Raw genomic sequence first — 11,181 nt, 5'->3', positions numbered from 1 at the left:
GTCTAAAATACGTACCACGCACTGCTGTTAAATCTCAAGCTTTAGTGGATTTCATCAACGATTGGACAGAGCTACAAGTGCCCGAGGAAAAGCCGGATAATACATATTGGACCATTCACTTCGATGGGTCCAGGCAGTTGGAGGGCTCGGGGGCTGGAGTTGTATTGGCTTCCCCTAAAGGTGACAAGTTTCATTATGTGCTACGGTTGATGTTTCCTTGCACTAACAATGCGGCCGAGTATGAGGGTTTGCTCCATGGTCTTCGGATGGCTAAGGAGATGAGCTTGAGCCGGGTAAGGTGCTTTGGCGACTCAGACTTGGTGGCTCAACAAGTATCAGGCAAGTGGGACTCCAAGGACCCTCTCATGGCGGCTTATCGTCGTGAAGTTGATGCCATTGCTGGGCACTTTCAGGGTTACCAAGTAGAGCACATCGACCGCAGGAAGAATGAGGCGGCTGATGCTCTAAGCCGGCTGGGCTCTCAGCGAAAACTGGTGCCGCCTAATACTTTCCTGGACGTCTTGCATAACCCTTCTGTCAAGTTGCTTACAGAGGAAGACTTGGCTGTCCCTGACCTGGAGGCACAATTGGTGGCGGCTCTCCACATCATCCCGGACTGGACAGTGCCCTATCTGGCTTACATGACCCGGGGAGATTTGCCTAAGGATGAAACTTTGGCCAGACAAATAACCCGGCGGTCTAAGTCAATGGTTGTTATCAATGGTGAGCTGCATCGCCGCAGTGTTACGGGAGCGTTCCAGCGTTGTGTCTCCCCTGAGGAAGGTCAAGAGATCTTGCGTGAGATCCATGAAGGGGATTGTGGCCATCATGCCGGCTCAAAATCCCTTGTGGCCAAGGCTTTTCGTCATGGTTTTTATTGGCTGACGGCTCATGCTGATGCGGAGGACTTGGTCAGTAAATGTGATGGTTGCCAAAGGTTCTCACGACGGGCTCATGTGCCAGCTCAGGAGCTGAGGATGATACCAATCACTTGGCCGTTTGCGGTCTGGGGGCTTGATATGGTTGGACCTTCTAAAAGGTCCAAGGATAAAAAGACCCACCTCTTGGTGGCAGTTGACAAATTCACAAAGTGGGTTGAAGCAGAGCCAGTTAGCAAGTGTGATGCAGCCACGGCGGTTCAGTTCATGAAAAAGGTGATATTTCATTTTGGCTTTCCACACAGCATTATAACTGACAACGGCACCAATCTATCTAAGGGTGCTATGGAGGAGTTTTGTCAATGAGAGCGTATTCGGCTTGATGTTTCATCAGTGGCTCACCCTCAATCCAATGGTCAAGCTGAGAGAGCTAATCAGGAGATTCTAAAAGGCATTAAGCCCCGACTTTTAGTCCCTTTGCAACGGACGCCGGGTTGTTGGGTGGAGGAGTTACCCTCCGTGTTATGGAGCATCAATACTACCCCTAACAGGTCTACGGGTTACACGCCTTTCTTCATGGTCTACGGAGCGGAAGCAGTCCTCCCCAGTGACATCCGTCATGACTCGCCTCGAGTGGCGGCTTATGTTGAGGCGGATAATGAACAGGCACGCCAAGATGCTCTTGACTTGTTGGACGAACAGCGTGATGTGGCAGCAGCTCGATCAGCGCTTTACCAACAAGACCTGCGCCGTTATCACAGTCGCCGGGTTAAGTCCCGGGTCTTCCAGGAAGGTGATCTGGTGCTCCGGCTCATCCAAGATCAAGCCGATGCGCACAAGTTATCCCCGCCTTGGGAAGGGCCCGTTGTGGTCAGCAAGAACTCGCACAACGGGTCATACTACCTTATCGACGTTCGAGAGCATAAAGATTCACGTAAGTCGGAGGAGGAGACCCGTCGGCCGTGGAACATAGCTCAGCTTCGGCCTTATTACACTTGAGCCACCGGCTCTCATAATGTACATACTTCTATAGCCATGTATATATTATGATAAGCAATAAAACAGGACCTCTGTCCTTTTTTCTCCCCTAAAAGGTAACTGTGTTGTTACAAGATCACATGGCAACTTGGAGGTGGATCCGGCTTATGATCGTATCCGAATCTAGCCGTACGCAATAAGGTCATTTGGGGGCTTCCTATTCAAACATAGGTCGTATTCAAACCAAAGAGAACATAGCTGTCGATACCCATTTGATTGGCAAAGTGCCGAGCTCATTGGGGAGTTTTTCTTTGATCATATTTGAATCATAGCTCAACCCTCTTTGGGAACCGACGTGGATCGTATTCGAATCAGCGTCGTTAAACAACTCCTAAGGTCATTTGGGGGCTTCCTGTTCAAACATGGGTCGTATTCGAACCAAAGAGAGCATAGCTGTTGGTACCCTCTTGATCGGCATCGCCAAACCCACCGGGGGCTATATGATCGCATTCGAATCTTAGCTTAACCCCTTTGGAACGGGTCTCTGGTCGTATTCGAACCGGAAGCCCCTGAGTTTTGATTTTCTGATTTACAACGAGTTCTTCTGATTATATCAACAGTGTACACGGCGGTTCTTATTCCGCCGGCTTAACTTTGATTCACTATGCTAGTCGAACACAATCGGCGTTATCAAGGCTGGTAAACCGGAGTTGAGGTACCAACCTTGTTATCCGGGTTATGTAAACCGGAGGCGTACTTGTTACGGTTATATCAAGGACACAATTGAGGACCAGTCTTTCGTGACTTAGATTCATATTCCGGGTTATATGTATGAGACTATGATTCTCAGTGCGGTAAGCCGCCTGGAGACTTGCGATTTGTTTTTCTATGCAGGATAGTTAAAGACAACTATTTGAGCTTAAGGAAAATGAATGACCAATTATGACCCGGAGGAATATAAGGAAACAACTTCAATGGAATTAAGCATTCAGCACGTGCACGATGGCACGACAAAGTCAAAATGTTGGTCCTATTCTATTACAAGACTCCCTGAGTCCAAAAGGGTGAAGCATTGTTTAAACAAGCCGCCTAAAAAGTCAAGATGCTTGCCGGGTCGAAGCTTCCGGCTCATCCCTCTCCGCTCCTCCGGCTGTTCCCAAGACTTGGAAGGTTGACGATTTCCAGTCAATGCCGCTCAACGCTTCAAATTGGGGTTCCTCGTCAATTAACCCGGCCGGGTCAATTTCCAGGGCAAAAGTGTGCTTACGAGTCGGCGGGACTAAGCTGATGGCTTCATAATGCGGAGTAGGGATCCTCTGATTCTCTGCATCGTAGCCCGGCTGGTACTTGGTCAGATCAGTGTCATTCCCAATCAGGGTGGTCACCGGGCGCACGATCTTCACACAGGCAGCAAAGTCCTTTTGGTCGAAAGGGGTGCCGTCTTCCTTCAAGCTGGGATAGCCAAGTGCAATGTCCGCCGGGTCTAGCTCCGGAAGGAAAGCCTTGGCCCGGATCAGAGCAGCTATGGCTCCGGCTCTTGCGGAGGCCCGTCGCAGCTCTTGGACACGCTGAGGAAGAACGGCAAGCCGGCGAAGAACTTCCGCCAGGTGAGTCAGAACCTCGTTGGATAGGGCCACCACGGCCAAAGCACGCTGTGACCCGGTGTAGAGTTGCTCCACCAGGGTGTACACGGCCTTCAGCTTGGTCAGCATGTTCTGGTTGAGGTTGGCGCTTCTGGGGCCTGTTTAACAGAGTGAGATAAGCCGCTGGCAATGATGGGAGTTACGAGAGATAAAGATTATAAACTTGACGAAAGCCGGTGGAATGACTTACCAAAGATTGCGGCGACCATCTGTGACACGTGGCGCTTTAAGCCCGAGAGTTCGGCGGTTCTCTCCGTCAGAGCCTTCTCCGCCTGTTCGGCCCGGTTCACCAGAGTAGCCTTCTCTTCGGCCCAAGTTTTCCGTTCAGCTTCAAAGTTCTTCTTCAGCTTCTCTTGAGCAACAATACTGGACACAAATTTGGGGTTGGCCTTCCGGGTCTCAGTTTCCTGCGTCTTCAGGCGGGTCTTCAGATCAGAGATGTCAGCTTCAAGCTTCTTACAAGCAGCCTGCACAATTTTCGGGTTATAATATGAACAATTACTATGCAATTTTAAAGTCCCAAGCGCTTTCCAAGCAAAGACACTTGGCACTTGGGGGCTAATGCATGTTGAAAGTCTCTATCTACAAATTACCGGTTCATGGAAGTAAGCCGGAAGTTAAGTCTGCAACATATTCTATCATAAGTAGTAGACTTGGGGGCTAGAGTACGGTAAAGAGGATTATGCAGTAAGCTGTAGAGTGGTACCTCAGACTTCTGTTGTATCTGCTTCACCATGTCGATCTCCAAGTCCCGGCTGCTGTGCACTTGATTGACACAGCCGGAGATGATCTCTCCAATGCTCAGGTTGGTGTAGTCGGTGACGTCCATCTTGGCCCGATGGCGCTCTAGCAACTCCTCCTTCGCAGAGCACTTAGCCAGCGCAGTGGGTCTCCCCGGCTCGACAAACTCCGTCCGGGTGATTACCACGTCCGGGTCATCGGCCGGCTGAGCCGAGCTGGAGATATCCGGGTTGGTGGAAGTCTCCATGGCCGGCTCATCAGTTGGAATGGTGGCGTCAGGAGCAGAAGCAGCTGGCGGCTCTTGAACTGAAACCTCCGGCTCAGGCAACACCGTCTCTTCGACCGGCTTATTCTTCGTTGCTCTTTTACTGAGCTTTGCTTGAGCACTGAAAGGACACAAGGTTAGTACAAAAAGTATGAGTAAAGATAAGCACAACAAGAGAGGATCATCATTACCCGGGTACGGTCTTGAAAGCCGGAAGGTTCGATTGCATAGAGTCGCCAGAGGAGGGTGAAGTTTCCTGATAATTTGAATCGGAAGAATTGAGCGGTTGACGTATAACACCCGCCAAAGGATGAAAAGGATATAAGTTGGATATAACCTCAGTCCGGCGCTTCCTTGACACCTCAGGTAAACCGGAGGAGAGATCAGCATCCTTGTTGGTCCGGGTGTGCCGCCGGCTCTCATGAATCTGTTGCTTCAAAAGAAATTGAGGATCTTGATAAGCTAAAGGATGTGAAAATCTTACTTTCCGGGTTACTCTTCGGACTTTCAGCCTTGGCAAGGGCTCCGAGTCGGAGGAAAGTGTCATTACCTCTTCAATCACCGGGTTACTTGCTCCGGTGTCATCCTGTTGATGAACAGTATTGATAAGGTGGACAGAAGTAAACAAGAAATACAACAAGAGCTTACAGGTTCAGGGGTTACTTAGTTGAAGCAGCTCTGAGGCAGTAGGCCTGCTTCCCTTCTTGCGGGGAGCGACTCTCTTGGCGGCTTTCTTAGCCTTCCTGGCCTTCATGGCCGCCTCATGGTCATACTTAACCTTCCAGAATTTATCATCAGCCTGAAAAATACAATGATGATTTCTTAAGGTTGAGATGAAAATTATCTAAAGGAGAAAATAAGATGTTCAGATCAGCGGCTTACCGCTGGGGCCGGGTTGGTCTTGCAGAAGGGGCTTAAGCCGGTCCTCCCGCAGTCTGCCAAGCTCTCATTTAAGAGGGCCTTGGTCATGTCTTCAGCAATGTCTTCAAGAAGATCGTTGCAGCTGTGTCGCAGGGGGTCATCTTTCCAGCCTGTGTAATCACACATCAAGCCGGGGCGGCGGCTCAAGGGGATCACCCGCCACGAGATCCAGACCCGGACCAGACCATTGCCATTGAGGCCATTTCCCAGGAGAGCCTTGATTTTGTTGATGGTGGGGATCAGAGGTTGCGCACCGCCTGAGATAGCTTGTGTGACAGAGGGTGAGTTGGTTCCAGACGAGAGGGACGAAAGCCGGGCAGCGGGCTCTCGTCAGCCGGCGAAGTGTCCTGGCAGTAGAACCACATCTGGTTCTAGTCCTTTCGGTGGCTTGGCGGCTCAGCGTAAGGAAAAAGGCAGTCTCTCCGGCGTTGAATGGAGATTCCGCCAAGTTCCAGGCTCGGTCTGTTGGCACATTCATTCTGGCGGTTCAAATAGCATAGCTCTCTAAAGAGCAGAAGGCTGGGCTCCTCTCCAAGGTAGACTTCGCAGAATACTTGGAAGTTGCATATGTTTGACACGGAATTGGGTCCTATGTCTTGTGGCCGCAGATCAAAGAAATTCAGCACATCTCTAAACAACTTTGAGCCGGGCGGTGTGAAGCCCCGGCTCATGTGATCAGCAAAAATTACCACCTCCCCGTCCCTTGGCTGTGGTCTCTCCTCTGATGGGTCGGAGGCACGGTAGGACATGACGTCCTTCTTGGGCAGATAACCCGTCTTCACAAAGTCCGCTAAGGTCTCATCGGTGACGTTGGACCTCATCCAGTTGCACGTGATGAGTGCTTTGGGAGCTTTGGGAGGCATGGTGAAAGTTGGAAGCCTATGATAAACGGAAATGTCCGGTTTAATTATAAGCCGGAGGAAATTTTCAGTTCAGTGTTTAAAGTGGCGGTTTATGGAGGGGCCTAATGACATATAGCTAAGTGCATCGGGTTATCTAAGCCGCTAGAGGTATTTAGAGTAATTTAATTGTCTGCAGTTTTATCATAAATAAGCCGGAAAATTTCACGGCGCGTGGCTTCTTTGAGCCGGAAATGTAAGCCGCCATAGCTCAGCAGATGCAGTTTTTTACTAAGTGTGGTGAAAACAAGTTTCACAGATCGTGGTGAAAATTTTGGATCAAAATGGTCGACTAAAAGGAAAGGTTTCTAGACCTAAAACAGACGCAGAGGAAGTTCATAAGCTTGAACGGAGCCTTTATGCAGTAAGAAGGGATCTATGAACATTGGAAACAGGCGTGAAACAACTACCGCAGCAGTCCTATGCAGTCAGAGATCAAGAAAGGTGGTAAAAATAAAATCTACCAAGAACTCGCGAGGAACGGCGAAGAACACGGGAAGAACAGCAGGAGCCTAATGTGGATCTACTCTATGGAGTGGCGAGAGCTTACGGGTGCTGGTGAGTCGCGGGGGTCGCCGCCGTTTTCTCTGGACACAACAGGTTGATGCAGCGGCCGGAGTCGGTGAGGACGAGAAGACCCGCGGTGGTGGCGGCAACGGAGCTCGAGCGGAAGAACAATGGCGAGAGGAGGAAGACGAGTGGCTGGAGGTGACTTGCATCGTCCACTCTCAGAGGTGACTTGCAACAAGTGTCAGCAGAAAGGTCACTATGCTAACAAATGCTTCAACCAAAGGCGTCTTCCGCCTCCTCCTCCTGTCAGATCTTCCAGCAATGCAGTGGTCAAGCATAATTCCAAGTTTGCAAAGGTGAACATGATGAATGCAGCTCAAGCAGAGGAATCGACTAATGTGATAATGGGTAATCTTCCTGTTAATGATATTCCTGCAAAAGTTCTTTTTGATACTGGTGCATCGCTTTCTTTCATATCAAGACCTTTTGCATCCAAGCATGAGTTGGTTTTTCAAGGATTGCCTAAACCGTTAGCAGTTGTCTCTCCGGGCAAATGCATGAATGCAAGCTACATGGTTCCGGATGTTTCCATCAAGATGGGAAACTATAAATTTCTGTCTTCTCCAGTTGTTCTTGGTGACTCGGATATTGATCTAATTCTCGGGATGGACTGGCTTTCTAAGCACAAGGCTCAACTTGATTGTGCTGCCAGGGAAATTCAATTGACACACTCTTCTGTGGATGTGATTATTTATGCCGCTCGTGATGAAACCATTCGGTTATTTTCTCTCAATGAGAAGGGCGAATTGAATGCCATCTCTCAAATTCCAGTCGTTTGTTAGTACCAAGATGTCTTTCCAGAAGAGCTTCCGGGTATGCCTCCTCACCGGCCAGTTGAGTTCGTTATCGATCTTGAGCCAGGCACTGAACCCGTTTGCAAGCGTCCATACAAGCTTGGACCCAAGGAGCTGAAGGAATTGAAGAAACAGCACGATGAACAAGAGCGTCTGGGTTTGATCAGACCGAGTTCATCTCCATGGGGTTGTGGTGTTCTTTTTGTAAAGAAGAAGGATGGCACGGACCGACTTTGTGTCGACTACCGTCCATTGAAACAGAAGACAATCAAGAACAAGTATCCACTTCCCAACATCAATGAGCTATTCGAGCAACTTAAAGGTGCTAAAGTATTCTCCAAGCTTGACCTTCGTATGAGTTATCATCAGATTCGCATCCGTGAAGAAGATATTCCCAAGACAGCATTCAGAACAAGCTTTGGTTCTTATGAATATACTGTCGTGTCTTTCGGCCTTGTCAATGCTCCTCCAACATTCTCTCGGATGATGAATTTCATCTTCAACCCTTATACCAATGAATTCGTCCTGGTGTATCTCGATGATATCTTGGTCTTCTCCAAGAATAAGAAGGACCATGCCAAACATTTGTGATTGGTGCTCGACAAGCTCAGAGAGTATCAATTCTATGCGAAGTTCTCCAAATGTGAGTTTTGGCTTGATGAAGTTCTTTACCTTGGTCACATCATCTCTGCTAAGGGCATCGCTGTTAATCCCGAGAAGGTGTCCGCAATTGTGAATTGGGAACCTCCTCAGAATGTCAAGCAGCTCCGCAGTTTTCTTGGTCTTGCAAGCTATTGCCGAAGATTCGTTGAGAATTTCTCTAAGATTGAAAAGCCTCTTTCCAACCTCCTCCAGAAGCATGTGAAGTATGTCTGGTCTCCTGAGTGTGACGTTGCTTTCAACACTCTCAAAGAGAAACTAGTCACAGCTCCTGTCTTAACTCCTCCTGATGAATCCAAGCCATTTGAAGTTTTCTGTGACGTTGCTTTCAACACTCTCAAAGAGTTGGCGGTAGTTGTCCATGCATTAATAACGTGGAGACATCTCTTGTTGGGAAGACAAGTGGACATTTTCACCGATCACAAGAGTCTCAAGTACATCTTCACTCAGCCCAACCTCAACAGGCAGACTCGATGGGTCGAAATGATTCAAGAGTACAATCCGAGTATCGAATATACTCCAGGCAAGGCCAATGTCATTGCAGATGCTTTAAGCAGGAAGGCTTATTGCAACAGCTTAATTCTCAAGCCATTCCAACCGGATCTTTGTGAAGCTTTCCGCAAGCTGAATCTCCAAGTTGTTCCTCAAGGCTTTCTTGCCAACCTCATAGTCTCTCCTACTTTGGAAGATCAAATTTGTGAGGCACAACTTCTTGATGCCATGGTGAAGAAGGTGAAACGTGGTATCGACAAGGGTCTTTCCAAATACAAGTGCTATCGCATTGATGACAGAGACACTTTATTCTTCGAGGACCAGTTTGTGGTTCCTAAAGGTGATCTAAGGAAAGTCATTATGAACGAGGCGCACAATTCTCTCCTTTCCATTCATCCTGGAAGTATGAAGATGTACCATGACCTCAAGCAGTCGTATTGGTGGACTCGAATGAAGCGAGAAATTGCTCAGTTCCTGAATGAATGTGATGTCTGTCGAAGAGTGAAAGCAGAACACCAACGACCAGCTGGTCTCCTCCAACCTCTTGCTATCCCAAAGTGGAAGTTTGATCATATCGAAATGGATTTCGTGACTGGATTTCCAAAGTCCAACCGTGGAAATGATGCTATCTTCATGGTCATCGACAAGCTTTCTAAAGTGGCTCATTTCCTTCCAATCAAAGAATCAATCACAGCAGCTCAGTTGGTAGAACTATACACCTCCAGAATTGTCTCCTTGCACGGCATTCCACAATTGATTTCTTCAGATCGTGGAAGCATCTTCACTTCTAAGTTCTGGGACTCCTTCCAGAAGGCCATGGGCACCAACATTCGCTTCAGCATAGCTTTCCATCCTCAAACTAGTGGCCAAGTTGAGCGAGTCAATCAAATTCTTGAAGATATGCTCAGGGCTTGTGTCATTTCCTTTGGCATGAAATGGGAAGATTGTCTTCCATATGCTGAATTCTCCTACAACAACAGCTTCCAAGCAAGTTCGGGCAAGGCCCCATTCGAGATTCTCTTTGGCAGAAAGTGTCGTACTCCTCTCAATTGGTCAGAGACTGGTGAATGCCAACTTCTTGGCAATGACTTAATCACTGAAGCTGAAGAAATGTGTAAAGTCATCCGTGATAATCTCAAAGCCACGCAATCGCGCCAGAAGAGTTACTATGATAGTAAGCACCGTGACGTGGCTTTCGAGATCGGAGACCAAGTCTACCTCCGCGTCTCTCCAATGAAAGGCACTCGTCGCTTCGGTATCAAAGGGAAGCTTGCCCCTCGATACGTGGGTCCTTTCAAGATCATTGGCAAAAGAGGCGACCTCGCCTATCAACTTGAGCTTCTTTCCAACTTCGCAAACGTGCACGATGTGTTCCACGTGTCACAGCTCCGCAAGTGCTTCAAGACGCCGGAGCGCACCATCAACTTCGAAGAGATTGACCTCCAAGAAGATTTGTCTTATCATGAGCACCTCGTTGCTATTCTTGAAGAAACTGAGCGCAAGACTTGCAACAAGTCAATCAAATTCCTGAAAGTGAAGTGGTCGCACCATTCCGACCGAGAAGCCACCTGGGAACGCGAGGACCATCTCCGTTCCGAATATCCGGAGTTCTTTCAGTCCTAGATCTCGGGACGAGATCCTCTCGTAGTGGTGGAGTGTTGTAACACCCCGGATGTAACTTTCCATATTTGTAACTCCAACTCTTGCCATTTTTGGCTATGTGTTATGATATTCCCTCCGTGGTCGGGTTTTGTCTTTCGTTTTGCATTTTGTTCATGTCATGCATATTATATCATGTCATCATGTGCATTGCATTTGCATACGTGTTCGTCTCATGCATCAGAGCATTTTCCCCGTTGTCCGTTTTGCAATCCGGCGCTCCCATCTCCTCTGGCGCACCCCTCTTGTTTTCTTTCGTGAGCGGGTGTCAAACATTTTCGGAATGGACCGAGGCTTGTCAAGTGGCCTTGGTATACCACCGGTCAAGTTTCGTTCCATTTGGACGTCGTTTGGTACTCCAACGGTTAACCGGGTAACCGCAGATGCCTTCTGTGTGTTGCAGCAAAACCCCCTCTCTAAACAGCCCAAAACCCACCAAACTCTCTTCCATGCTTTAGGTCGTTCGATCACGATCGTGTGGGCGAAAACCGCACCTCATTTGGACTCTCCTAGCTCCCTCTAGCTATATATTTGCACCCCTCCCGAAATACATTCGCAGATCAAAACCCTAAAAAAATCCCCGCCGCCACCAGACACGTCCGTAACCCCCCCGGACGAAGCCGCCGCCGCGCCCGACCAACTGGGGGCCGCCACGTCAGCGCCGCTCCGCCTCCACCGCGC

This window comes from Triticum aestivum, chromosome 2D (assembly GCF_018294505.1).
Source record: "Triticum aestivum cultivar Chinese Spring chromosome 2D, IWGSC CS RefSeq v2.1, whole genome shotgun sequence".
Classification (NCBI taxonomy): Eukaryota; Viridiplantae; Streptophyta; class Magnoliopsida; order Poales; family Poaceae; genus Triticum; species Triticum aestivum.
Note: the sequence above shows the minus strand (reverse complement) of the source record.